General features: G+C 45.6%; 1 protein-coding gene across 1 annotated transcript in view; it reads right to left on the bottom strand.

Annotated features, from left to right (window-relative positions):
• Positions 1-11,407, bottom strand: part of LOC138248710 (E3 ubiquitin-protein ligase TTC3-like) — a 1,210,547-nt gene extending 1,199,140 nt beyond the window's left edge. Inside the window, exon 1 of the mRNA XM_069202542.1 lies at positions 11,338-11,407. The gene's annotated coding sequence lies outside the window, so the exon portion shown is untranslated. The remainder of the gene's footprint in view (positions 1-11,337) is intronic.
• Positions 11,408-26,309: the final 14,902 nt, after the last annotated feature.

Below are 26,309 nucleotides of genomic sequence, written 5' to 3'. Positions count from 1 at the left end.
AAGAATCATGGATGTTTTTTTCTTTGAATTTTGCTTTGGCTTATTTGAGATCGTTTTTTGAAGTATAAAACAGGAGTTCTCTCCTTGCTAATTTTTCTAAGATCTTAAATTTTAACAGCAATGTTGAGATTAAAACAAATGCCATTCCATAACCCTTCATTAAAGAGTTGTGACTTATCTCCCAATTCAAAGCAATTTCTTGTATTCCTTTAGCAATTACTCGATCTACAATTTTACGCTTGCTGAAAACAATGCCAATATTTCTTAATAGTGTAATAAACCATAATACTGGAAAAATGCACAGAGTTTAAAACATAATTCCGTACCATATTGATGTCCAAAAGGATTTAACTATTTCATATTCAAAAATTAAGCTTTAGAAGATGCCAACAATATCTTCACATGCCCAACATAAACTGAATAATAAAGTATTAAACTTTTGTAGAGAATGAGGAATGAGAAACGTATAATTTAGGAAAAAGAAGAGTTTTAGTAATAATTGCTACTCAAGAACTACTTTGATTTTTCTTTCAATTCACTTTCCGTACGTCTGCTAACCAAACAATATTTAAATGAGAAGCTAATTCCAATTAGCATTTCGATTTAACCCCAACTTCCTTAGCAGTACTGAACATTTAATAAATTGTTGAGGCTTTAAAGTATATGGGGAGGGTTTTCAGCAGCCTGGTAGTCCAACAAATGCAGCACTGCATCATAGGTAGGGAGGGGAAAGGGACAGCAGAGGAGAGGTGCTGCCCCAGGACCACAGTGGTCTATTCTACTGGTGCAGCCGGACACTGGAGGGAGTCATCAGCAGTGGGTGCTGTGTTGCATTAACAGGGAGAAAGCCTACAGGCGGTGCAGGGGAGTGCGAGTGAAGACCCTCATCCCTATGTACAACAGCTAACACAAGTGTTGTGTGTGGCATAGGTTGCTGTTAGCTTAGGCCCCGAGAGACCATGGAGCCCAAAACCAACCAATAAAAACAATATTGAGAACTAAGGTAGATTTATTTTCCACTTGGGTCTGCCTTCCCTTTGCTCTCCAGAGAAATTAATTACAATCGGTTTGGGAGGTGGGGGAGCAGAAGAGCCTCCCTTTTCACATAGAAAATCCCTAATTATGTTAACTTTGCAGGAACTGCAGGGGTACTCAAGGGAGTTTGAGCAACAAATTCAACCACAGGAGCAGGCATTTGAAAAAAATAAAGGCCAGGTGGCTACTGTCGAGGGGGAGCTGTTCAGCTGAAGTTGTTTGATATTGAGGATGAAGTGCAAAAACCCCAAGAAACGTTGCAGTCCTCACAGAAATGTCAGAACTGGGGATTCTCATCCTTGACCAACACAGAAAATAAAGTGTGATTTCTAGGAAATTAGTTCAGAATCACAAATATTTGATTCCCAGGTGTTCCAGCCCACCCAGTATGGAGTGATTTTCAGTAAGAGACTCAGCCGTTTTTGCAGTCTTAGGCACTGGACAAAAAACTTGAGACAGACAGTTCTGGAGGTAAAAATACACTTCCTCGCCCCAAGCTGATCAGAGGATAAAAATGCAGAGGGCAGTATAGTGCTGGTGGAACTGGGAAACAGCAAAGAAAGAAGATAGCTAAAGCTGCATCAAAAAGGGAGGACCTAATCACGGGCATCTGTAAAATACACATCTTTTCAGATCTGGCTTTGGCCGCACTGAGATGTCGCCAGGCAGTGCAGATTGTAAAGAAGGACCAATTAAGCTTTAAGGATTATTGCCTCTTTGTGGATTCCAGCTCATCTAAGAATTTGTGAAGGGGACAATATATATGTATTTCCCGATCGAGAGGCTGCCAAAACATTTGAGGCCAATGTGAGGGAGCGGGTGGCACTACAAAATATAATTCTACCTTGATGTAACCAGGGCAATGGTAATTCTTTGTGGTGGGCCCAGTTTCTCCTTAATGGTTCAGTACTAAAGTATTCTACTACCACTGTAAGCATGGCATAACTTATTTAGTGTTTTGTATTAGTTCACTGCTTTGACCTGGGGATTCACAAGGATTTAGGACCCTGAGTTCGGTTGAGGGCTTTGAGTTTTCCCATCTCAACCTCTAACCCCCTGAAATTGAAAGGAATGACTTTCTGTGGGGCAGCAAGGTAATATTCATTAGCAAAAGTGAGATAATAGAAACTCATGATTATAGTTGGTAAAATCTCGGTAGCAGTGGGAGGTCTTACACATTGAAGTAGCATGCAATTTCTTTACTGTACTCACTGAGGTTTCACTGATTGTTATGTGGTGAATAATAAGGATTTAAACCTAAATGTTATGGAGTTCTGAGAAAGAACAGTTAATAATAGGATTTTCAGGTTAAACCAATATGAGCCAATGAAAGAGAGCGCCAATTTCCATACCTCATTGATTTAAGTGTTAGGTTACGACTTTTAGCCAATACCACAACTTGTGATTATAGCTACTTCTACAAATGTTTTATTGTAAGGCCTGCTAATTTCTGTCCTTCAAAACATACAGAGCTAATCTAATGCCTGCCTTAGGCTGAAGGTATTTGGCATATGGTTGGGTCCGACCGCTGAGTATCTGCACAAAGTCTTTCAGTCTCTTGTCAGGCCGAACCAAGGTCCTTGTCGTTGCCACTATATAAGGGGGTACCTGCGACACCACAAAGAATGGACAGTCATTGGCAATGCTGAGCAGTTTATTTCTCTGCGACTTTACTGTTCACTGGCAGCCCTTTAAGACTTTTTGCAGACATCTCAGCTATTGAAGTGCATGATTATAATGAGATGAAATGGATGTGCCATAGACCAACAAAACCTAAGCACAGCTGCACTTGAGAGAAAAGAGCTGTATCTTATGCAGGAGTGAGTTCTGCAACTGAGTAAAATGGATAGCAGTCCACTATAACCCCAGGAAGGTATACAACAAACCTGAAATGTGAAACCAAGACACTGCTGACAACAACACACCAACATGCTGCCTTCCCCCACCCCCGTTTAGACTTTTTAAACCTGATCTACACTACCTTCTGCTAGTCCTGTAGTGGGAAACACACACATCTCTGTCAATGCATCTCCATCCTGACTCAGGGACATCTTAAGGATTTTGGGGGTCTTAGGCCTACGTAATTTGGGGGGCCCTGTTTGAAACAGCTTTGAGTTCATGGCCCAATTTCAGCTCTTTCATACCCTCTTTGGTCAGGTCATGGACAGTGCATTGGCACACTTGTCAAAATTGTTAAAGTGAATACATCTAGTATTGCAGGATATTGATGTGTGTTTTCAATATTGTAACATAACAGCAGCTCACTCGCAAATTATCTCTGTGATGCCCTCCCATTTCTAATGAAGTCCTGTTTTGATCTAAAAGATTTTTTTTTTTTTTTATAAATGTTGCATGAAACAAACAAATGTTTCTGCAAAATGTATTAAATAGATTCTTACACATCCCCTACATTAAAATAAATTAAAGGAAAACAGTATTTGAATCAATATGTTTCCAATGTGATCACAGGAAGACTCACTGTAGAACACAAGTGACTATCAGGAGGCCCCCTGAAAAGCTGGGGCCCTGGGCCAGAGCCCGCTTTGATGATGCTTTAAAACGTCTCTGTCCTGATTTGCAACATAGGCTGTTGCTTTAGGACTGGAAATCACACAACTCCTTTTACATACCTTAGTCCTGCTCTGCAGTATCCCCTGCCACTGACACTTCAGTTGTCAAGTCCACAAACATTTCTGCTAATGCACCTAAAAAAGGACCAATAAAACCCCTGCTGCTCCAGTCCTGAGACCCTTATATCACACAGTGCTCCTCAACTAGGACCCAGCATTAGTGTAAAGCCTGGATTGTCAAACCCTCTTCTATTTCATAAATGGCACCCACATGCTGTTCTGCCAATGCATCTGAAGCCTGACCTGCAACCCCTTCTCAAACATTTCTGGAACCAATATAAAGCTCTTTATAACCTGCAGCCTTTTCAGCGAAACTATTAATTAAACTAATATATACCTCTACCACTGTACCTCTGCTGGCCTCCAGAAAGACATAAAATTCCAATACTCAAACCCGAACATTATTCTGCCAGTATGTCTCAGTCCTGACCTGTGGCACTCCTGTCACTGCAGTACCAGGATGCATCCATATAGTTCTGTCAATCGGAACTCAATCATTATCTGCTGCATCCCTGCTTCTCTAGTAGGGAGACCAATATCTCTATCCCATTTCAGTTCTGACCTCAAAGGATTGCTAGCCGTCCATGTCATATTGAGCTTTTGAGGTCGGATAGGGAACAATGGAGCTTTCACTACCATTTCCTTGGCTGATCAACATTGTCAGTATTGTTCCTTCTCGCTCACCTGAGCATGCATTAGAATAATCGAACTGCTTGGTGAACTACACTGTGCTAAGGTAGAGGGCACAAGGATTCCATACTTTCAAGGTCTTAGTTTCATAGCCACAAATTCCATCGCATATAAAAGGGTGACAATGTAGATCAGTGCAAAACAAAAAATTCTCAACTGCATTTTGCAGGTTTGTCCTCATCACCTTGGAGCGCACTAATTGGTATTTTTTTTAAATAAAAATAAAAAGATAAAAGTCAATCAAAAATGTTTTTGTAAAAATTATCACCATAGAGGTGCTTACTTGGGCAGTTGAGAGGGGGGCTCATTGGAGAAGGGGACTCGAACACAGGGATCTACATAGTTGCACTATAATCAGACAGAACCAGTGAAGTAATCCACACACAGCAACGGGCACAGACGATGGGTAGCTGGTTGTTAAGAAAGGCATCTGTGGAATATAAACAGTTATGTGCCATTTGTACTGGCTGGCAAATAGAGGCATTTTCCTATGGTTTAGCTGGTTGCCAAACTGGACAGATGTATTATTTTCCCTTATGGATCATTAATGGAGATAAAACAAATTCCTTTCGAATTCTCAACATGCCCATGCGTGAATACCTTCAGCTTTTATGCCAGGAACATAAATTATTGGCATGGTAAGCACTGGAAATCGGGGGGTGGAGGGCCATTTGGATCTTGGATTCAACAGCTGTTATTGAGCAGGATTCAGGATACCAGAAGGCCTTACTGAAATGTGCTGACTCTCTCCTGGTGGGAATTGCTGACACCGGGACAGATTCAGGAGTGCTTGCACTTTGAGCTTGGTGTTCAGAGCAGCAACCTTCTGGGATGAGGGTTGCATCTGGGTCCTCCACAAATGTCTTGCTGAACAAGCCAATAGGTCTCGCCTATACAACTGTTTTATCCATGGTATACATCAGTGCGGCTGCTGTTCAGCATGGCTAAAAGTATGTGGAGCAGGGTGGGGTTGGGTAAACTGGACTTGGGTAGAGTGGAATAAGGTAGATTGAGGTGGAGTGGGGAAGACTGGCATGGAGTGGGGTAGATTGGAGTGGGGGACTTGGGTAGATTAGCACGGGAGATTGGAGATGGGTAGGTTGAACTGGGGTAGACTGGGGTGGTGTGGGGTAGACTGAAGTGAGGTAGTCTGAAGTGGAGTAAGGTAACATGAGGTTGGATTTATTAGGGTAGATTGGAGTGGAACTGGTAGACTGGGAAAGGGTGGAGTGCTGTGGATTGGGGAAGATTGGAGTGAGGTGTGGTAGACTGGAATGTGTGGAGTGGGGTAGATAGGTGAGGGTAGAGTGAAGCGGGGTAGATTGGGTGTAGTCGAGATTGGAGTGGAGTGAGATAGACTGGGGGAAGAGTGAGGTGCAGTGGAGCAGGGTACAGGCCTCGAAAAATCTACTTGTTATGGCGAGTCATATTTTATCAGATCGAGCTATTTTTATGACCTACTCGCCCCGTCTTGCGTGTTGACAAAACAGGTGTTCCATTCAGTCAGAAAGTGAAGGAGCAATAAAGATGCCCTTAAATCTTGTTCTTATCTTGTCACGTTTGTTCTGTGTTCACAGACAGAGGTCAAAAGTCTGTTTGTTTTCATACAATTAATGTTCCTTCTGACTGCAGAGTTCTAAGATTTTGTAAGGTGAACTGTCCGAGTGTGAAATGAAAGGCTGCAGGGTGTCAGGTTTTTCTTAACACACATTTAAATAAATAAATCAACTGTACAAACATTTCAAAATATATTTCAGAAGTTGTGAAAGCCCAATTTTTGTACTTCTGTGTGATGAAATAAATACTTTAATAGGATAAAAACAAAATCAGAAAACTTTACTTGGTGTGCAAATGATATATAGGTTTTCTGAAACCTTATTATCACAGATTATTGTTAATACACTATATAGTTTTGTAAATAAAGCTGCAAGTTAGTGGGATCGTTTTTAGACATTTCTTGCAAATTTACTGTCTGTAAATGACAGTGTGCTACACATCATGCTTTAGTAATATATTTATGAAAAGTGAGTGTTTAAAGATAAAATTAAACACTCCTGCCCTGATGGCAATGCTATTAGTAAACTAAGAGGCAAGACATGGATCGTGTGTTCCCTATATGTGGCATAGATTCTCATAATACATGAAGCAAAAGTTTTGTCTATTTAGCAAACAGAAGAGGTTTTTTTGTACATCAGGAATGCTGAGCTCACATATTTGACGGTGTACTCATATGTGAGAATGAAGAAAAAGGCAACTCTGTAAACTAAAATATTTGCCTAGGATCACACAATTTGAGACTTGTTTACAGGTCAAGTATATTAAAGTTAGGTTGAGCAGATTATTAAACTTACTCAAACCAGCAGGTCTAGTAACATTTTTATATTTTTCAAGGTCTGGGGTAGATTGGGTGGCTTCGAGTAGGGTAGATTGGAATGCAGTAGGGTAGATAGAAGAGGGATGATTGGAGTGAGGTGGTTTGGTGTGGAGTAGATGGGAGTAGGGTAGACTGGAGAGGGTCACAGAGTGGGGTTGGCTGCAATAGGGTGGGGTAGGCTGCAATAGGGTGGGGTAGACTGCAAAGGGGTGGGGTAGTGTTCTGCTTTCCCACTTATCTCCTATAGGAGCTTCAGGACCTCTCTGGAATGCACTTCTGAGTTTAAAGAAGACCTTTATTGTTGTTAATTCTCCCTCACCCACAAGTTCCTGAGAGACGAAATTAGTAGATTGGAAGCACACATTCAAAAGTAGTCGCAGCAATGAAAGCAAAATATATCGCAGTACTTCTCAGTTGCAATGTACACAGCAAATATATAACATAACTGCAAAGCAAAGCATAAAAGTCAAAATTCATCACCGTAGGGCCTATAACTCAGCTTCATCTTTCTGGGGTCTGCAAGTTGATGACTCCGGTCAACTGCGAGAAAGAGATTCTCTACCCAAACGGGAGACTGGCAACTGACGTCTAGCTCCAGCCTGAAGTCAAGCAGATTCAAATCTAATTCACTGTAGCCCAGAGTCATCCTTAAAAGCAAACTCAGTGTGAGAGCCGAACAACCTTGGAGAGTGGCCAGTTCTCCTGTGCAAATCCGCTCTCAGACTGGATTGCAAGGTAAACACAAAATCTACGTGCTCTTATCAGCTAAGGTCTGGTGTGAAGAAAACAGCTTGGTCCATCTTGTGGAAAAACACAGACATCTGTAATGTCTCAACTGCAATGTCTAACCCTACGTGAAAACCGATATGCAGCTAACCTAAATATCAAATGTAATGTCTAATGTCATGTCAAAGCCAATAGGCAGCTGAACTGAATACAGAATGTAATGACTAACTCCATGTTAAAGCCAATAGGCAGCTAAACTGAACAAAACATATAATGTGCTACTGGTGAACATTGAGCAACTAATATGCGCAGTGGTGAAACACAAAGTCATTGGTCAAACACAATTAATAGCATCACAGGTAGATAGGGGTATATTGGGGTGGGGTAGATTGGGGTGCAGTAGTTTAGATTAGAGTGGGGTGGGGTGGGGTAGATCTGAGTAGGGTGGGTTAGACTGGTGTGAAGTGGAGTGTGGTAAAGAAGTGGGGTAGATTGTGGTGGAGTGGAAAGGAGTTGGAAAGAATGCAGGGAAGTTTGGAGTGGAAAACTGGAATTGAGTAAATTGGACTGGGGAAGAGTGAAGTGGAGTAGGCTGGAGTGGATTTGGGTAGAGTGGAGTGGGTTGGATTGGGGTACACTTGAGTGGAGCGGATTGGAATAGGGTAGAATGGGGTGTATAGGTGCAGAGTGGGGTAGATTTGAGTTGAGTGCAGTAGACTGGGTGTGGTGGGGTAGAGTTTGGTGTGGCTGACTGGGTTAGACTGAGTGGAGTAGGATAGATTGGACTAGAGCGGAGTAGCTTGGTGTGGAGTTGGGTAGAATGGAGTGAGGTAGATTGTAGTGGGGTGGGTTGGGGTATGTTGGACCGCAGTGGAGTGGACTGGGGTAGATTGGGTTTGAGTGGGTCACAGTGTGGTAGGCTGAAGTAGTCTGGGGTAGAATGTGGTCGGGTGGAGTGGTAAACTGAGGTGGGGTAGATAGAATGAAGTGGGGTAGACTGGAGTAGATTGGGATAGACTGTAGCGGTGGGGTAGACTGGAGTGGGATAGAGTGGAGGTGCTTAGATAATTTGTGTCATGGAGTGAGTGGCGTTGAGTAGAGTGATGCGTCACAGAGTGTCAGAGGGGAGGAGTGGAGTGTCGTAGAATGGAACGGTGTGGCATAGAGTGGAGTGAAGTGGCGTAGTGTGGAGTATGCATTGTGAGCTAGTGCACTGCCATTGCAGAAATATATTCTAATTGAAATGGGCATTACATTTCACCAAAATAAATTTTACTGCATACAAACAATAATGATTGCAAATGTCATCACCTAGTGTACTGATGTGTTTGATCGTATTCAAATCATTTTTCTTCCACCACACTTCAGAATTACCAAAAAAATGCACAGTTCATTTTTTTTGTTGTGGGCTAGGGGAAAATGAAAAAAATAACATTCCTTCTTGTCTTACATGGGTACTCAGCAGGATTGTCATATAAATTCACTCACTTTGAAGTCAGAAAAATAAAAACAAACAACAAGCTACCTGGAAGATAGAGTCTGACATCTGACCTCGGTCTTTGAATGCACAGCAAATATGACAAGAACAGGATGTAAAGTCCAGTTTATAGAAAGCAAGTTTGTGGAAGAATACAGTAAATAAGGTTTTGGCAACGGGCGGGACAAACTCAAGCTGAACAGCCTAAAGCAAATAAAGCCAGAAAATGTGAGTTACGAACCATAAAGCCAATGGTGAGCAAATGGCAGAATGCATTCCTTGGTCAGTTTTTTTAATGTCCCAAAGATGTCTTTAGCAAACGAGACAGCTGCGCTGTCTGGCAGTCTATAACATAGAGAGCCATCAGCACTTCTTTTTGTTCATGTCTTTGGGTTGGGCGGGAGATAGCAAGAGCTTAACATCTTGATGACAATCGGAAAACAAAGACAGCTTGTCGCTTAACAAGTGCTTGAGCTAAACCATGATTCTGAGGGAGGTTGATGAGTTTTCCAAGCTCTGTAGGTAAGAGATGTGTGTGCTGTTGTAGTTGGAGGGCAGGGTCTTGATGGATCCATGAAAGATTATAAGGTTACAGATATAGACTGACAGGCCATGTTAGGGATACATCCTCTCTTCAACTATGTTCAACTCCCTGGCTTCCTTCCACCAGTACACAAACACCAACATATACCATTTATTAGCACATTCTCACAGCAGGCTCACTCAGCCCATGGATACAGAGACACATCACGTCACTACACATGCACCATAAGAAGTTCAAGATAAGATTCATTACACAGATAACCATGCATATAGCACTTACTAATATGTTTTTATAACTGCCGTTTGCATGCAGCTCCTTGACGCTGGTTCATATCTCCCCAAGGTTCATTATAAGAAGTACAACCTGTAACCTGCAGATAGCACAAAGACCTCTGCAGAAAACGCAGTAACCCACTGAACTATCTACATACTATACAAACCTGTGACACTGCAATTAGCATTTTCTCTGGCAAGGGCAAAAAACACTAGTTTCTTACAGTTTTTAAATCCTGGAAATTGCTGGGTACACAAAGATCTCTGCAGCTGGTGCCTTAAACTGTAAAATATTTAAAATGCAGTCTGTTTGAGATCTATTGATTAAGTCAATGAGTTATCACAGAGTGTGTGTGTGTGTGTGTGTGTAATGACTGTCGGACTCCACTCCACACGATTCCATCCGTTGTGACTCCACCCACTTACTGCTGCAAACTATATAACTACAAGTGAGAAGGTGTCATACTTTTAAGATTTTATCTGTTGAACGCACTATGTATTTGGTGATACTGTGATTTTTTATTTTTTTTTATTAACTTGAAACAATAAATTTGGTATTTTGACTGCCGCAACCATTTGACGTGCAACAGGGCTTTTTCCACTTCTAGCGCTGGCAATAGTTTTGATAACGGGGAATGTAATAATATTGCCTATGTCAGCGTGGCTGCGAATAGGTTGGCCAGCTTGCCTTCCATTGCCGCCGTGCACGTGGGAAGACACATTGTGCACACAGATACTTCGCACGCATGAACACATCAGATCACATTTACTGGGTAACGCGAGGAAACTATAAGCCATCTAGCAATTTTGGACTTTAATTTCATATTCACCTCCTCTCAATCAAGCCATCGTAAAAAATATACCTCGTACAGAGACTGAGCTTATCAAGTGAGATTACTATTCATTCTGAATTTGAATCTCTTTACCAATTCCTGGAATCAGCCTTGACAGCTCACTGTTGCATCTTTTGAGAGACAAGGTAATATATAAACAAATCTGGTGACCAAATGGAATGAAATAACCGTATACTTAGGAACACCAGGGGTAAATATCAATCTCTATTAGGCGTGCTGCCCAGAAACCAACTACTGCCACATGACGCGGTCCAGTCGGTATGTGATGGTCATGGAACTATGCTATGATGCTTGACATCCAGCGTGACCGGTTGCTTTCCCGGAATATGATCAGGATCAAAGAGTATATCGTTATTTTTATAATCAAAGTTGAAGTGACATGATTTCATTATGTGAAGTAGCATTTTAGAAACTCTACCTCTTTTTTGCCAAAGACTGCTGAAAGCATGGACTCAAGAAAAAATTAAAGATTTGGAAGAACAGGGAAATCAGAAGAGCAGTGTCAGAATTATACATTATTTTCATTAATAGATACGGAAGAAACGCAAATAGCTAATACAGCAATCTGCTCGGTAAAGACCCGCAACTTAACAGTGTAGTGCTTCATATAAACAAAGTATGCAATATCACTAACACTTTGTTAACAATACAGTACTACTTTCCCAGAGTAACATAGGTTTCTTATTTGCTAAAACTAGCAACCATGCTTAAAAGAACCACATGTCCATTACTTACACGGATCATCCATGTAGTGAACCAAAATTCTCCGGTCCCCGTGTTTGATGTTTTAACGGATGTTATTAGTGTTACCACTTCCGGGTCGCGTAGCAGCCAATCCCACGGCTGTACATATGCCGGGCGTCTTCTGGGAGCGGCATGATTGGAAGATTGGAGCCACCTAGTTGAACAAGCGTACATCCGAACTGGTGAGTGGTCTGTAGAGACACTATATTCGTCCGTAAAAAAAACAAAAAAAAACAGTTCGGCTGTGACGCGCGCCTCCCCAAACCCAGTTTGGCGCCACTAGAGCGTCACGGAAGAGCCTCTTTCGCGGAACTGTGGACAGTGCGCATTGACAGCCTGCAGTGTTGTTGTCCCATAATATTCTGGGATTTTGGGGCAGGCTGGTGATGGTAATCAGCGGGGAGCATGTCTGGCCACTGATAGAGTGAGAAATGGTTAGAACTAGGGTTTTACCTGTTTACCGCTGGACAGCTGTGTTTTATAGCTGAAAACAAACAGATCCAAAAACGGAAGGGCCCAAGAACCACTAGACTCCTGTATACATGCCTATTTTATAGATTGGGGGACTGGCGGCCAAGACCTGGAACTCCCTCCCCACCAGCCTCAGGACCACTCCGCTTTCCGGAGACTCCTAAAGACTTGGCTGTTCGAGCAGCGATAACCCCCCCTTTCCCCCCTAGCGCCTTGAGACCCGCACGGGTGAGTAGCGCGCTTTATAAATGTTAATGATTTGATTTGATTTGACCAGAGGACAGGGACCCACGTCCTCTAAGGCAAAACAGTAAACAAAAAGAGGTGAAGTCCCACTCAGAGAGTTCTTGATTTTATTGTTGTGCAAACATTAAAGTCCCAGTTTCACAGTCAGTCACTGGTTAGTAGGACGGAGAACAAAGTCCAAAATCCAAATATGATAAACATAGGATGAATAGAAGATCAGCCAACACGTGTTTCGCCCCCCTCTGGCTATATATAGACCGGGGCTTTCTCAAGGCTCGCGAAATGAGGCAGACATGTATTAGTAACAAATTGTAATAATCCTTTTGTCTTGTTTTCCTCACAGCTCGATGATAACCCGAGGCTAACGACACTCAACTTTCCAGCTCGGAGTGTCGTTAGCCTCGGGTTATCATCGAGCTGTGAGGAAAACAAGACAAAAGGATTATTACAAGCAAAAATTCCAGTATGAGAATGGATGGCCAACTTTCCTGCCCTGGATGGCTGCAACCCCCCATTGTCCACAGTGCCAGATCACTCGGCATCACTCTTAATAATAGTCTCAATCTTCATAGCCACATAGCCATGGCCAACAGTGCACACCAACTTAGGCAACTTTGGGGAATTGGACAATTGATTCCAGAACAAGACCTTAAAACAATGGTGCAGTCTCTTGTTGTCTCCATACTAGACTATGGAATTGCCCTACTCTCAGGCATTTTCAGAGTTCATCTAGGCCCACTGAGAGCAACACTATATGCTACAACACACTTTGTCTTAGGTCTCAAGAAGTGTGACCACATCTCCCCTGTCCTGCTAACCCTCCGATGGCTCCCCATTGAAGCGCAAGCCCAATTCAGAATTGCTTGCATTACCCACAGCCCTGCACTCCTCCTCACCCTCCTATCTAAACGATAAACTGAAAATCTCCGGAACAAATAGGGGTTCCAGAAATGCCCAATCCCTGCTTCTGGAACCCCCCACCTTCAGTCGAGAACAATACATGAACCAGTCTTTCTCTGGTAGTGTAACTAGAATCTGGAACTCTCTGCCACCCTCATTCTGTCTAACCACCTGCCTAGCAACCTTCAGAAAGGACCTCAAGCTCCTCCTGCTTAACCGGCATATTGGTTAATTTCACCCTCAACAAGACTTAAGTCCTCTCTCTACCGGGCCTTGATCTGCATTGATTATATGATCCAACCATCTAAACCAACGCTCTGTGTCTGTCCTATGCCCAATTGTTGTATCTGTCTTGAGGTACCTTCTGTTTACATCCACCAATGTAAATGTCGAAGTTTAACTATTATTACTCTAACCCTGTATCCTGTGTGTTGTAAAGCGCTCTTATGCCTTCAGGTCATGTCCACGCTACATAAAATCACAAATAATATTAATCAATTAGACTGAGGAATTCTATATAGAACGAATGATGGACTGATGTGCATAGTAGCAGAGGGACTTAACAAAAGACTGATGGTGAAAGTAAAAGCTAAAGACCGTGACTACATTAGTTGAAACTGGGAGGGGATGTGGAATAGCGGCTAGAGCTTGCAATCTCAAAACTAGGTGTTGGGACGGAAAAGTCTCTTGCATGGTGAGCGATTTGTACCCCTGCACCAAGTGGCCCAGTTGCGATCTAGATCCTTGGTGATGATTTTTGCTCATGCACAGGGCCACTGGAATTTTAGGAGAGCATGCCTGTGGCGTTTTGCGCATAATAATGGATTTAGCCCATTTGCTGCATAATCCATCATTTGCATAACCAGCAGGTTAAAAAAAATGCTTCTAACTCAAACGGTTCAAAACTTACTAAAAAGGCAGTGGCACATGTTGCCGGGCAGTGGAAGGCCCTTTGCAAAGGTTGTCTGGTCACCTTTCTATTGTTTATTGCTATATTTGGGTGTTAAACTGGTACTAAATGAGGTACAACTTAAGCCCAGGCAGTATTAACAAGTATAACAAAGAGAAAATAATGAAATGATACTAACACATATTGTGCAGCATAATTTGGCTTTTGCTGCCGCACAATTTAGTCAACACTACTGCATAATTCAGTGGCCATGGTCATGAGCAAACACAAATCATACTTGTGCACTATGACCTAGGTCTCTATAATGGATTGCAGTCTGCCTAGACTGTGAGGGGCACCCAAAGCGTTCTCCTTAGGCAGTGTAAGGATACTGCCTTCACTTGGAGGTAAGTAGCACAAGTGTGTTTGTTGAATCGAAGTAAGTCCACAGACGAAAGAAGAGATTTTACTGGTTTTATTAAGCTCAAGAAGAGTCTCCTTAAGTAACGTCCCAGCCTCTTGTTTCCAGCTCCCAACGTCTCCGCTCGCGCTCCCAGCTCTCTCGCTCCAACTCTCCGAACCTCCCCAGGTTCTAAATCTCGTGCTAACTAGAATATAACAGTGTTTTTTAGTAATTAGTTGAGTGAAGAGGTCAGTGTGCCCATGTCAACAGTGTGGTATCTCAGGGCCCCCTCCAGTAAAGATCCGCTGTTGTGTACAGGGACATGGCTTGGTCAGTAAGATTTGTTTTTTGGGGGGGGGTGAGCTTCAGATTTTTCAACAAACAAGCAGTGGTATATAATGTTAAAATACACTACAGGACAAGCAGGGTCCATGAGAGGGGCTAAAAGGGCAGTAGAAATGGAGATGAATGTGCAGTGCTAGGGATACTGTAGGAAAGTACCCTCTTTTTGGCATGGTTACCCCCACTTTTTGCCTACTGTCAGTGTGTTGTTTTACTGTGTTTATTGGGATCCTGCTAACCAGGACCCCAGTGACTGTGTTGTCTTCCTCTAGAATTAGTCACTGCACCAGGTCACTGTAAGCCAACCCTCTGGTACGTCCTCCTAGCCCAGAGGGCAGGGTGCAGGAACCTGTGCCTTGGATCTTCTTTGTGCTCGTCTTCTTTGTGTCCTTCAAATCTGATTATCTGGTCTGGGGATGACCACTAAATACTAAATTTAGTGGGCATTTTAGGGGGAACCTGGTAGTGTCCAATGGGACACTTACCTTTGGGTGGCTACACCCACTACAGTGACCACTTCCTGTGGAAAGGGTCACTTCCCTAGGTCCGATTGGCTATTTCCCTTCCATCTAAAATCGAGGAAAATGAAATGGAGTGTCAACCTTGCAGGCAACTCCTTAGGGGTGGTGCATGCCAGGTGGGGACACTCCCCCTACTCTTTGTGGGGTTTCCCAACTTTGCTCAATCCAAAAGTGGGGGTTTTCAAAGGGGCTGACCATCTGCTGCCAGCAGCAGGCCTGGAGGTTGAGTTTCAAAGACGGTAAGCCCTTTGAAGCTCACCACCAGGACAGTGCACATTCCTGAGGTAGAGGGTGTGAGCACCTCCACCCAGGAAGTGCATTGTTCTGCAAACCAGAGAAACAGGGCTCGCCCCAAGGTTTGTAGATTGGGTGTCTGGAGGTGGCAGGCTGGATAGAACCAGTCAGCATCGATGCCAGGGTAGTTAACTTTTGCAGGGGGCACCATCTAAGGTGACCCCTGGGGACATTTAGGGATTAATCCAGTACTGATACCAGCTTGGATTTATCATTCTGAGTTGTTTGATACCAAACAACCCAGGGTTCAGAGTGGCCATCATATAGCTGGGAAACTCGTGTTGACCAGTGTCTAGCACATGTATTAAAATGGCTGCTCTGTTCACTCACCATGTCCCAGATTTGGCAAGGACACAGTGGGGGCATATTTCTCATGAAGCTATGCTCTCACATAGAATATGGTACACCCTGCCTTAGCGCTGGAAGGCCTGTCAGAGGGGTGTCTTACCCATAGTGTATTGTGGACAGGGTACACGGGCAGTGTGCCATGTCGACTTTGTGTTTTAAATTTGCACCAGTACACCCAGCATGCAGTGGCAGTGCTGGGGGCATCTGGATGCCTGGCTCTAGAGGGTGGCATAATCAGTGCTGCTGCCCTCAGGGCCTACCCATAATACCCTATGCACTGATTACCTAAGTACCTGTTACTAGGAAATTATAGTGGTAGCTAAAGGTGTATCCAATTGTGCCAATGCATCACAACAGTTTTAGGGAAAGAGCTCTGGCCCAGGGAACCTGTTTAGCAGGGGCACTGGGCACTACAATTTCTAGGCTACATCACACAGGCAAAAAGTGGGGGGCTAACCATGTCAAAAAGAGGCCTTTTCTCACACTACCCCCACCCAAACGAAAGAGGATGTGACTACCCTTTCCCTAGTGAGTCTTCATCATCTAAGTGGAAGAACCTAGAAAGGCCATCTGCATTGGCATGGGCAGTCCCAGGTCTGTGTTCTACTTGAAAGTCCATTCCCTGTAGGGAAATGGACCACCTAAGCACTGTGGGTTTTCACCCTTCATTTATTGTAACCATCTGAGAGGCCTCTGGTCAGTCTGAACTACGAAGTGACAACCAAACAGGTATGGCCTCTGCTTCTTTGGGTCCAAACCACAGCACGGGCTTTCCTCTCTATGGCACCCTGTTTTGCTTTGCTGTGGACCAAGCCAGAATACACACACTGAAATGAGTCAAAAAGAATCTCTGGAATGCACTTTTTAGTCTAAAGAAGACATTTATTATATCACTTCGCAAGGCTTGTGAAGGAAGGTCGGCGTAACCGAAAGTGTACCTTCAAAATGTGCAACAATAAAGTGAGAACATGTACGAAGAATCTCAAGTCTATAAACAGCAAATATATACATGCAAAGATACAAACACCTATATTGATATATATTCATACACAATGCAAAGCAAATAATTAGTAAAAATTAATCACCCACCGTGGGGCCTATCTGGTGCTTCATCATTCTCCTGCCAGCAAGTCTTTGACCCCGGTGCAACTGCAACGAGAAAGAGAGAAATCTAACCTCACATGAAATGTATCAGGCATTCGACGTCTCAATCCTGATTGAGGTCTCTGAATCTCCCATTGTCAACCTGAGTTTCTCATATGCCTTAAACAAGCGAGGAAGGATATTTCTAGAAAACCTCTCCCGCTCCGCAAGAAGTATTAAAAAATGGTGGCTATTTTAGATTGGTTTTGAAAGAAACAGGTTGGACCGGGCCAGTTTCCCAAGGTGTCTCTCCCAAAACTGAACCGTTCCCTGCTGTACCATAAACATTATTCTAGTACATCCTTATCTTGCTGACTGACTTTCTCCTCCACGTTATGTCCTAGCCCTTTGGTGAGAAAAGAACACGCAGACACACAGAATAGAAAACACGTTGCATAACGTTTTGTACGAAAAAATACTGGCACTTTTAACATGGCGGTGAAGCTAAGGCTAAGCTGAATACAAAATGGAGTCTGTAACTTGTGACTGCTAATGTGACAGTGAACAGCTAAGCCAAATGCAAAGTGGCGCGACACAGAGTCCGTGGTCAAAACACAAATATCACTACACTCCGCCCTTTGACCAGTGACTCGTATAGCCTATAGATTTAAAATCAATTTGTTTCAGTCTAAACATTGCAAGCAAAGTAGGAATACATTGTACATAGCAACATTTTTTTTTCTTTTTTTTTCTGCATTTTAAGAACCTTTTTTATAGGAAGCAAGCAACAGCATAATGTATTTTAGGAGTCCACAACAATTGGGGAAATAAAAATGTTGTCCGCAGTTAATAAATGTTTTCAGTTTCAATAGTGGTGTAAGCATATCATAGGTGCAGAATTATAAAATCTGCTTACAAATAGTCTTAGAACAGTTGTTCCACGGACACAAAGTGACTGGGTTAGTAAAAAAATGAACCTTTGGGGAAAGAAAACATAGTGGCATGATACATATTCTAAACTTTGTTAATAAAATTTGCTCACAAGCATTATGCACAAGAACGTAATATGGTTTCATTGTAGTAGTATTCTTAGTTATTATACAAAATTTGATCAAGCATCTAGCCAGTTCTACACATTCCCTATATAAACGTCTGACAGTGAAAAGGCGCTGTTGACCAATATCTTGTGAGCTCTCACAATGTTCCAAGGGGTCTCATACAAATCTTGTCGGTCCAACTTGAAACACATCTCATTAATGTAGTTTAACCAACTATTTTTTTTTAAACATATTTTATTAACATTTTGTTATAGTACATTTGTGTGTCGGTTCGGAGTAATCATTTGCATCAGTTATTCATAAACATATAAGTTGGACACAGTTGAAGCATACATTACTCGTGTTACACTGCTGGTTCTTGCAGAGCACCTAGTATTGTTTGTGTTGTTACCGGGTCCTGACTCTAGTACTTTAAGCCCCCTGGCCCACTACTCCGAGTTGATCGTTGGTCTTAATGTATTAGTTTTATGCCATTCTTATATGTAACAAATTTGTGGATAAAAAAAGGAAAAAAAAAAACATTCCTATTTGCAACTTGGAGAGGGGATCATAGGAAGTGAAGATAGGGGATAATGGGAGGGAAAGGGAGGAGATGGGAGGAAAGGGAGACTAGGAGGGGATAGGAAGGGTAGTCAAACTAAACGAAGGGTCAACTTTACAGCATTGTGTGGGTGATACTTGTAGCTAATGTTCATTAAGGAGCTAGTGCGCTATGACAGCCTTATGGGGGGCCATGCCCGAGGCGCACCAGTGTGCGGGCGGGGCAGGTGTCTGCCCCATCCGCCTCTTCCTCCACCTTGCTCTTGGGGCATTGTGAATGGTGGCGGTTCGTGTGGCTTCTTTATCGTTCCTGCATGTGGTCTTATTGTCAGTACAGGGACCTCAGGGCGCCAACCGGGCAACCTCTTGCTCAGGGCCACCCCCTGGGGCATGCCGCTCCCCAGCCTCCCCCACCTCGGTGTTTGTTGTTCCCTTGGTTAATGCGTCCCATGTCGTCACCAGTTCTTCCCAGGTCGGGGCGATAGGAACAAGTCGGACGCCCTTAGCTTCCTCAGCTTTCAGGACCTGTTGTTCGGCCCTGGACCATTTCGTAACATCCCTTTTCCAATCTGTAAGCGATGGGCAGACTGGGGCCCTCCAGCCCCTCGAGATCAGCCTTTTATAGAGGGCCAGCGTTAGGTCTAGAAAACGCCCTCTTACTTTCCCGTTGAACTCAGTCGGCCTGAGTCCCAGCAAGCACAGGTCCGGGGTGGGCCTTAACTCCGCACCGAGTAGCCGGGATAAGGCAGCCAGTGCCTCCCTCCAGCCGATCTGGAGCACCGGGCACCCCCACACCATATGGCCAAAATCCTCCTCGCCCCCCTGGCATCTTGGGCATGTCCTGGGGGTACCTCCGTATATTCAGAATAGCCGGTGCGGTGTGAGATACGTTCTGTGTAGGTAATTATATTGGATGTAACGTAGTCTCATGTTACGTGAGACCACCCGGGGGTATGCTAGTATTTTGTTCCATTCCGATTCGGTTAATTCCCTCCCAATGGTGCCTTCCCATCGCTCCCTCAGGGATTGCAAAGGGTCCAATGCTGCGTGGGCCTGGGCCCGGTAGATTTTGGCTATCAGGTGGGGCTCACCCCCCGATGTCAGCAAAAGGTGCAGTACCCCGTGGACTGCAGGCTCTGCGTTTATTGTGCACCAGTGATCTTTCAGGGCGTGAACCAGCCTCCCGAAGAGCAGGAACTGGCCCCGGGGAACACCCGCTTCCGTTAGGGCAGAGAAATCCCTCAGTACCCCCCGTTAAAGAGGTCGCCCACGGTCACAATCCCTGCTCTAGTCCATGGGCCAAGTCCAAGGCCTCCCGGGCACAGTCCCCCAGCTCCTAGGACCAGTGCTGAAACCGGCAGGGCCGGAGAATAAGGCGGGCCCACTCCCACTCTTTTCATGCACCTCTCTCAACATGCCAATGCAACATTCGTCATAATGTTGCTACCAGGTAAGGTTATCTTCCTACCTATCATGCGTGCTACGATCCATGTTGCATCTATTGTCCCCAGAGGTGTGCACAAGTCCAGTGGTCCTCTGCCTGACATCCAGCCAGATACCCATTGTAGCTGGGATGCCAAGTAATAAGCCTCAAAGTCGGGGGCGCCCAGTCCTCCCATTTGGGTCGGTCTGCAGAGGGTTGTGAGTGCAGTGCGCCTACGACCATCATCCCATATTAGTTCCCTTAGCAGCATGTTCAGGTCGTGGAACCATGATGGGGGGATCAGCAGTGGTAGGTTTGCGAAGTAATAGAGGAGTCGGGGAAGCATGATCATTTTGGACAGTGCCACTCTAGCCATTACTGTGAGTTTCAAAGAACACCAGAATCCCACCGAGGACCTCAGTGATCGCAGTGCCCTGCCCAGATTACCTTCCCTGAGATCTCCCAGCTCGTGGAATATCTGGATACCTAGATATTTGAAAGTACGGGGGGCCCAGTTCATGTCCATCGGGCATGACGTAGGACGCACGCCATCAGGAGACAGAGGGAACACGTATGTTTTGCCGCGGTTTAGGCGGAGTCCGGAGACCTCACCAAAGTTCTCTAAGACACTGAGGGCCCAGGGGAGGCTGCTGTTACCATCCCCAAGGTATATTAGTATGTCGTCAGCGTACAGGGAGACAATGTGTTCAGTTGGTCAGTACATTACACCCCGTCCTACTCCCTCCTCCCGCAGTCGGCTCGCGAGAGGCTCAATCGCTAGGGCAAACAGAAGCCGGGAGAGGGGGCATCCCTGTCTAGTTCCACAAAACACTGGGTATGCTCTGGATATGATTTTACCCGTCTTCACTCTTGCTAGTGGGGAAGAATATAGTAGGTCAACCCATCTCACCCAGTTCTCACCCAGGCCCATCCTCATCATCACGACCTCAGGTAGTCCCACCTTATTGAATCGAAAGCCTTTTCGCAGTCCACCGCCAACAGGAGCCCGGTCGGTGGAATTGATTCTCGGGGCATGTGCATGACAGAGAAAAGACGCCTAAGGTTTAGGGAGGTGCTGCGACCCGGAATGAAGCCGTTTTGATCAGCATGGATCAGCGTGGGCATATGGGGGAGCAGGCGATCGGCCAAGATCTTGCTAAGGATCTTAAAGTCGCTGTTCAGCATTGACAGAGGGCGGAAATCTGTCACCGAGGCCTCACTATTGGTGGACTTAGGGAGTGGCACTACTAGTGCTTCGCGCATCGTGTCTGGTAACTGACCGCACCGCAACGCCTCCGCATACATTTCCGCTAAGTTTGGGGTTAACAAGGATCTATATTTTTCCCAGGAGCCAGATGCGCTATTGCGTCGTTGATCTCTTCTAAGGTCACTGCCCCTCCCAGGCTATCTCTGTCCTCTGGTCTCAGTTCCCGGATCGGGGTCTGTCGCAGATAATTGTCAAAGATCACTGGCTCCAGGCTGCTAGATCTACCATACAGGTGCATATAATAATCTCTGAATGCGTCGTTGATGGGGCCTGGGCTAAGTCTACGGTTTCCCTCTTTGTCTGTTACACTAGTGATGGGTTCACTGCTCCCGCCCGGGCGCACCAGCCATGCCAGAAGCCTGCCCGACCTCCCCTCCTCTGATTGCAGGGATGCCAGGTATTTCTGCATGCTGTGACATCTGAGCTTTTCCTCGGCTTGGAGTGTTCTCTGCGGGCACGGTTATATTCTTCCTCCTCGTGTGCTGCAAGGCCCAGGCTTAGTTCGCGCTCGTGTATGATCTTCTCTAACGCAGTGAGCTCCTTTTCTAGTGTTTTCCTCACCCCTACTGACTGCCCCAGGCAAAAACCCCTCGTCCCCACCTTAAGTGTCTCCCACTCCACTGCCCTGGAGGAGGTGGTTCCTCTATTGATCTCAATGTGTTCTGATAGGTAGTCTCGTAGTGCCTCTCTATACGCTTGATCCTCGAGCGCCGCGGGGGCAAGCCGCCATGACGGTATGGGGGGTCTATCCTGCAATGTCCTCAATGTTAATAATAGTGGGTTGTGGTCTGAGATTGTTCGGGCTAGGTATTCAGAACGTGTCATCCCACGGGCCAAGCCCGTGGTGCAGACCACCCTGTCAATTCTGGTGTGGACGTGGTGGAGGCCCGAGTAAAACGAGTAGTCCCTGTCGGTTGGGTGGTGAACCCGCCATATGTCCACTAACCCCCATGAGTCAACCCATTTGACCAAGTTTTGTGCTATTTTAATTGATATTGCTCCCTGTAGCGGTAGGGTGGATCTATCCATGTTTATGTCTAGTACTGCGTTAAAATCCCCACCTATTAGTACCTCCCCTGTTTGCTGGCGGGTAAGATGTTGCGATAGGTTCGTCATGAATGAAACCTGGTCTTGGTTAGGGGCGTAGATGCAACTCAAGACTAATGGGGTCCCATGTAGTTTACCTTCCAATATTACAAACCTGCCCTCTTTGTCTATGTTTGCGGTTTCAATTGTCAGGGGGACACCTCCGTTAGCGTTGGTCGTAGTGTTTGGGCCCCACGCCTCTCGAGCCAGTCCCATGCCTCCTCCGGGGACTGGAAGAAAGAGGTCTTTCCATCCATGATCACTCTCAGCCTTGCAGGGTATAAGAGCGAGTATTGTATCCCTTCAGTTCGTAATGCTCTTTTGACCGCTAAGAATGAGGCTCGCCTGTTCTGGACCTCCAGTGTAAAGTCTGGGAATAGTGTCACTTCTCCGTTTGCTACCTTGAACGGGCCCGATTCTCTGGCTTTCTGTAGGAGAATATCCCTGTCCTTGTAATGCAGTAGTTTAGCAATTACGGCACGGGGGGGTCTGCCAGGAGCCAGCGGTCTTGATGGCACTCGGTGGGCGCGTTCCAACGTGTAGTAGGGAGTCAGGCATCCCGGCGCAACCGTCGTGCTCAGCCAATTCTCCAGGAATTCTACCATGTTCTCTCCTTCGGACCCCTCAGGAAGGCCCACCACTCGTACGTTGTTCCTTCTATTCCTCCCCTCAGCGTCTTCGGCGCGTTGTTCAAGTCTTGCTACTCTGTCAGCCAGTGAGGTTACTTCCGCCGCCATGTCTTTCTGCCTTGGGGTGATGTCGGCCAGCGTAGTCTCCGTGTCTTTGACTCTGTCAGCCAGCTTGTGATGTTCGGCTCTCAGGAGACCCACCTCAATCGCGACTTGGTTGATTTCTCGTTGCAGTGTTGACTTTGTGTCCTCTATAGCCCCCAGTATTTTGTCTAGAGTGTCTTGAACTTTGGAGTGTGGCTGGTTCAACAGTTCTGCTGCTCCGTCCCCAGGGGGTGTTGGGGGGTCCATGGTTCTGCTCTTATGTCGGCCTTTAGAGGGCATCGGTCCGACCAGGAGGTTTGACCCAGGGAAGGGGCCGGACGCCAACCTGGGCGCTGTTGTAGGAGTTGCCGCCGGGAATCACCCCACGTTTTAGGCTCCGCAGCCTTGGTGCTGTTCGTGGGCTTCACTGGGCGGGCCCTGGGCGCACGGCTGGTCGTGATCTGCTTCAGGGGGGGGGGGGGTTCCGGAGCGGCTATTTGTGAGTGTTCGCCGCTCCGGGCAGCGTCAACCCCCTCGCCTGTCCCCGCCGGCGGGACCCGCCGCACCAGCCGGCGTCAGGCGCGCGGCGCCGCCAGGGCGAAGCCGATCCCCGCTCAGTGTACCCACTTTTCCGCCGATAGCACCAGCGTGCTCGTGGGTATGCTCGCTAGCCTGCGTAATACGTGCGGACAATGGTCGGTGGTGTACCAGGATATCGCGGGGGCCCCCAAATGGTGGTACAATGTTGACTGCGCCTCCTCAAAGGGGGAAATAGGGGGTGTCACTCACCCTACCGGCCATCCTCATGCTCGTTGCTGCCAGGGAGGGCCTTCTGCCGCATACTGCTGCCGCTGCCCAGAGTATCCATGTGGGGCATATGCTTGTGCTCACGGGGCGGCCCCATTGGGAACAGGGCCACACCCGTTTACCCAGTTGTGGGTGAGGCGCCCCTTCAGGGGGGGCATCAGCAGGTCCAGCGATGCCCCCACAGCATTGTTTGGTCCCGCCTCCGAAATCCGGAGCTCGAGCGATTTCGCCGTCTCTTGCCGGCACACGCGAGGCCGCGGCTTCAGAGGGGATGAAAGGCCGCAGGTCTCCTCGCCGTCCGGGCAGCTCCACGCGGGCCGCAACGCTCACCGGGCCCGACCCGGGGGTCCTGCCGTTCCGCCCACTTTCCGGCAGCTCAGTCGGACGATTTAGCACACAGGCGGCTTGTGCTGGCGCGCTGGGCCTAAGTTCTCAAGCTGGCCCCTCCGGAGCCGAGTTCTCAAGCGCCATTGTCGGAGTCCTGGCCACGCCCCCGTACATAGCAACATAATGATATAATAAGAGCTGATACCATGAAAATTCCACCCAAAACTTTGCATAACTGTCCAAAATCAGGTAATCACTGAAACAACCAGTCCCATCATCCCTGATCCACATCCTGTTTTACCCCTTTCACTAATGTATATAGTGTATCAGTGTGGGCCTGGATAGATTTAGAGTGGTCAGAAAGGTTCAAAATCAGTACAACCATGTTCATGTTTTAGCAAAAGATAGTCTATGGCAGCCCTGTTTTGTAACCTAGCTTTTCTAGTACCACCCACATCTAATAAAAATTTAGATAAAGCAATAGAAGTATGGTTAATGTTTTTAACCATTAGACATGCTAACTTATTAATCATTCTAGTATTGTATACAGCTAAACCAGGCACGCCTACAATATAAAGACTTAAGCGTAGATTCTCTGATTGGGATAATAACTGAATATCTGAATCACAATCTTCACTTAATTGCATAGTGTCTCTAGGATAACGAACACGTATAGAGTTAGATGGAAACATCATGAGTCCCAGGCGTGTAAAAGTATACAGTCCGCCTGTTATGTTAGCTGGAATGTACGTAAAAGTGAGGTTTCCATACAAGAACAGCCAGCCAACTGGCAACTTGACATGTTTAATGTGACTGGCAGCAGTCACTAGACGATAACAAGCCATGTGATTTGACATGTTTTTACAATGTCGGTCCGTTCGGTAAAAGCACAAAACTCTGTGTTCCCACTGTATGGTTTGAGAAGTTGATGTTTTCTTTTCTAAACACAATTGAATGCATTTTCCAACGTCACAAGAATTGCAGGACATGTAATAACACACGTCACCGGTAATAATGTTGTCTGTAATTATCTGAGTGAGATTGTCCCACTTCTCATTGTTTTTTCCTGACAGTCCCTGCAATACTCATAGGGACTGAAGTGGGTTTCCACGTTATGTTCTTGTACATCTTTATCCTGGTTAGTGGCATTGAAAATTTCTAACAAAATGCTTGTTGATGTTGGTATGGCGATCAAACACATTGACAAAACATCCACAGTGCTTCTCTTGGCGCCCATGCAGGAATCAGATCTGTTGAGCACTGTTAGCGCCAAATGAATCCAAATATTGTCATTCAGATGCAGTAATGGTGTAGCGCGACGTGGTCAATCGATCAGGTCGAAGTTGGTGGTGTTAGGTCTTTTCCGACCCCACACGCATATGCCCAAAAGGAGACCACACAACACACTCAAGGCAAAGGCAAGCTGTAGTATGATCTGTAAAAGAAACAAGAATGATCATTCTTGCAAATAACATTTATCAGCTGGAATATGTTCCCATTTTTCCTTTCCTGTTTGCATGATCAGCAGGATATTATTGGGGCCCTTTGCTATAATTTTTGCAGGTTCTGGAGGGCGATTTGGGGATTCCACCCACACTTTCGCACCAGACTTTTTGTCAGTTGAACCAAAACCTCCCTCCCTACATACAGTAAGAAGGGCTGGGACAGACCCCTTCCTCACCAACCCTCCATACACTGGAATTATGACAGTTGGGCAATTCTGTTTCCAATTTGTGTGAATAAATCAGCTTCTCCACTATTCAACAGAATAGCTTTGATTTCTCCTTGGTAATCTGCATCAATCACCCCCCCTAAAATCTGAAAACCTTTGAGGGCCAACCCAGATCTGGGAGCAATCAATCTGAAATGCTCCAGGGGAATCTATATTCCAACACCTGTTTCACACAGTGCTATCTCCAGTTGTTTCAGTCTGTAAGCTTGTAAAGCATGTAAGCAAAGACCTGCAGATTCGGGTGTGGCTCTGTAAGGAGCTAAGGCTCCAGGTTTAATTTCCCAGGACGTGATGGTATTGGTGGCCACATGTGGTTGTATTTGCAAAGCTGGAGTTATCATTCGCATCAGGGGTGTTTCAGCATTTGTTAATGGCCTGTTATTCAGAATAAGGAGGGCCTCATTAAATGCTCTCTCCAGTTTTTCAAAGTTCCATCAGATAATTTTCGCAATTGGGCTTTCAGTAAGCCACTCATTCTCTCAATCAGTCTTGAGGTTTGTGGATAATAAGGGA

This window comes from Pleurodeles waltl, chromosome 8 (genome assembly GCF_031143425.1).
Source record: "Pleurodeles waltl isolate 20211129_DDA chromosome 8, aPleWal1.hap1.20221129, whole genome shotgun sequence".
Taxonomy (NCBI): domain Eukaryota; kingdom Metazoa; phylum Chordata; class Amphibia; order Caudata; family Salamandridae; genus Pleurodeles; species Pleurodeles waltl.
This window is presented reverse-complemented; position numbering and strand designations above follow the sequence as displayed.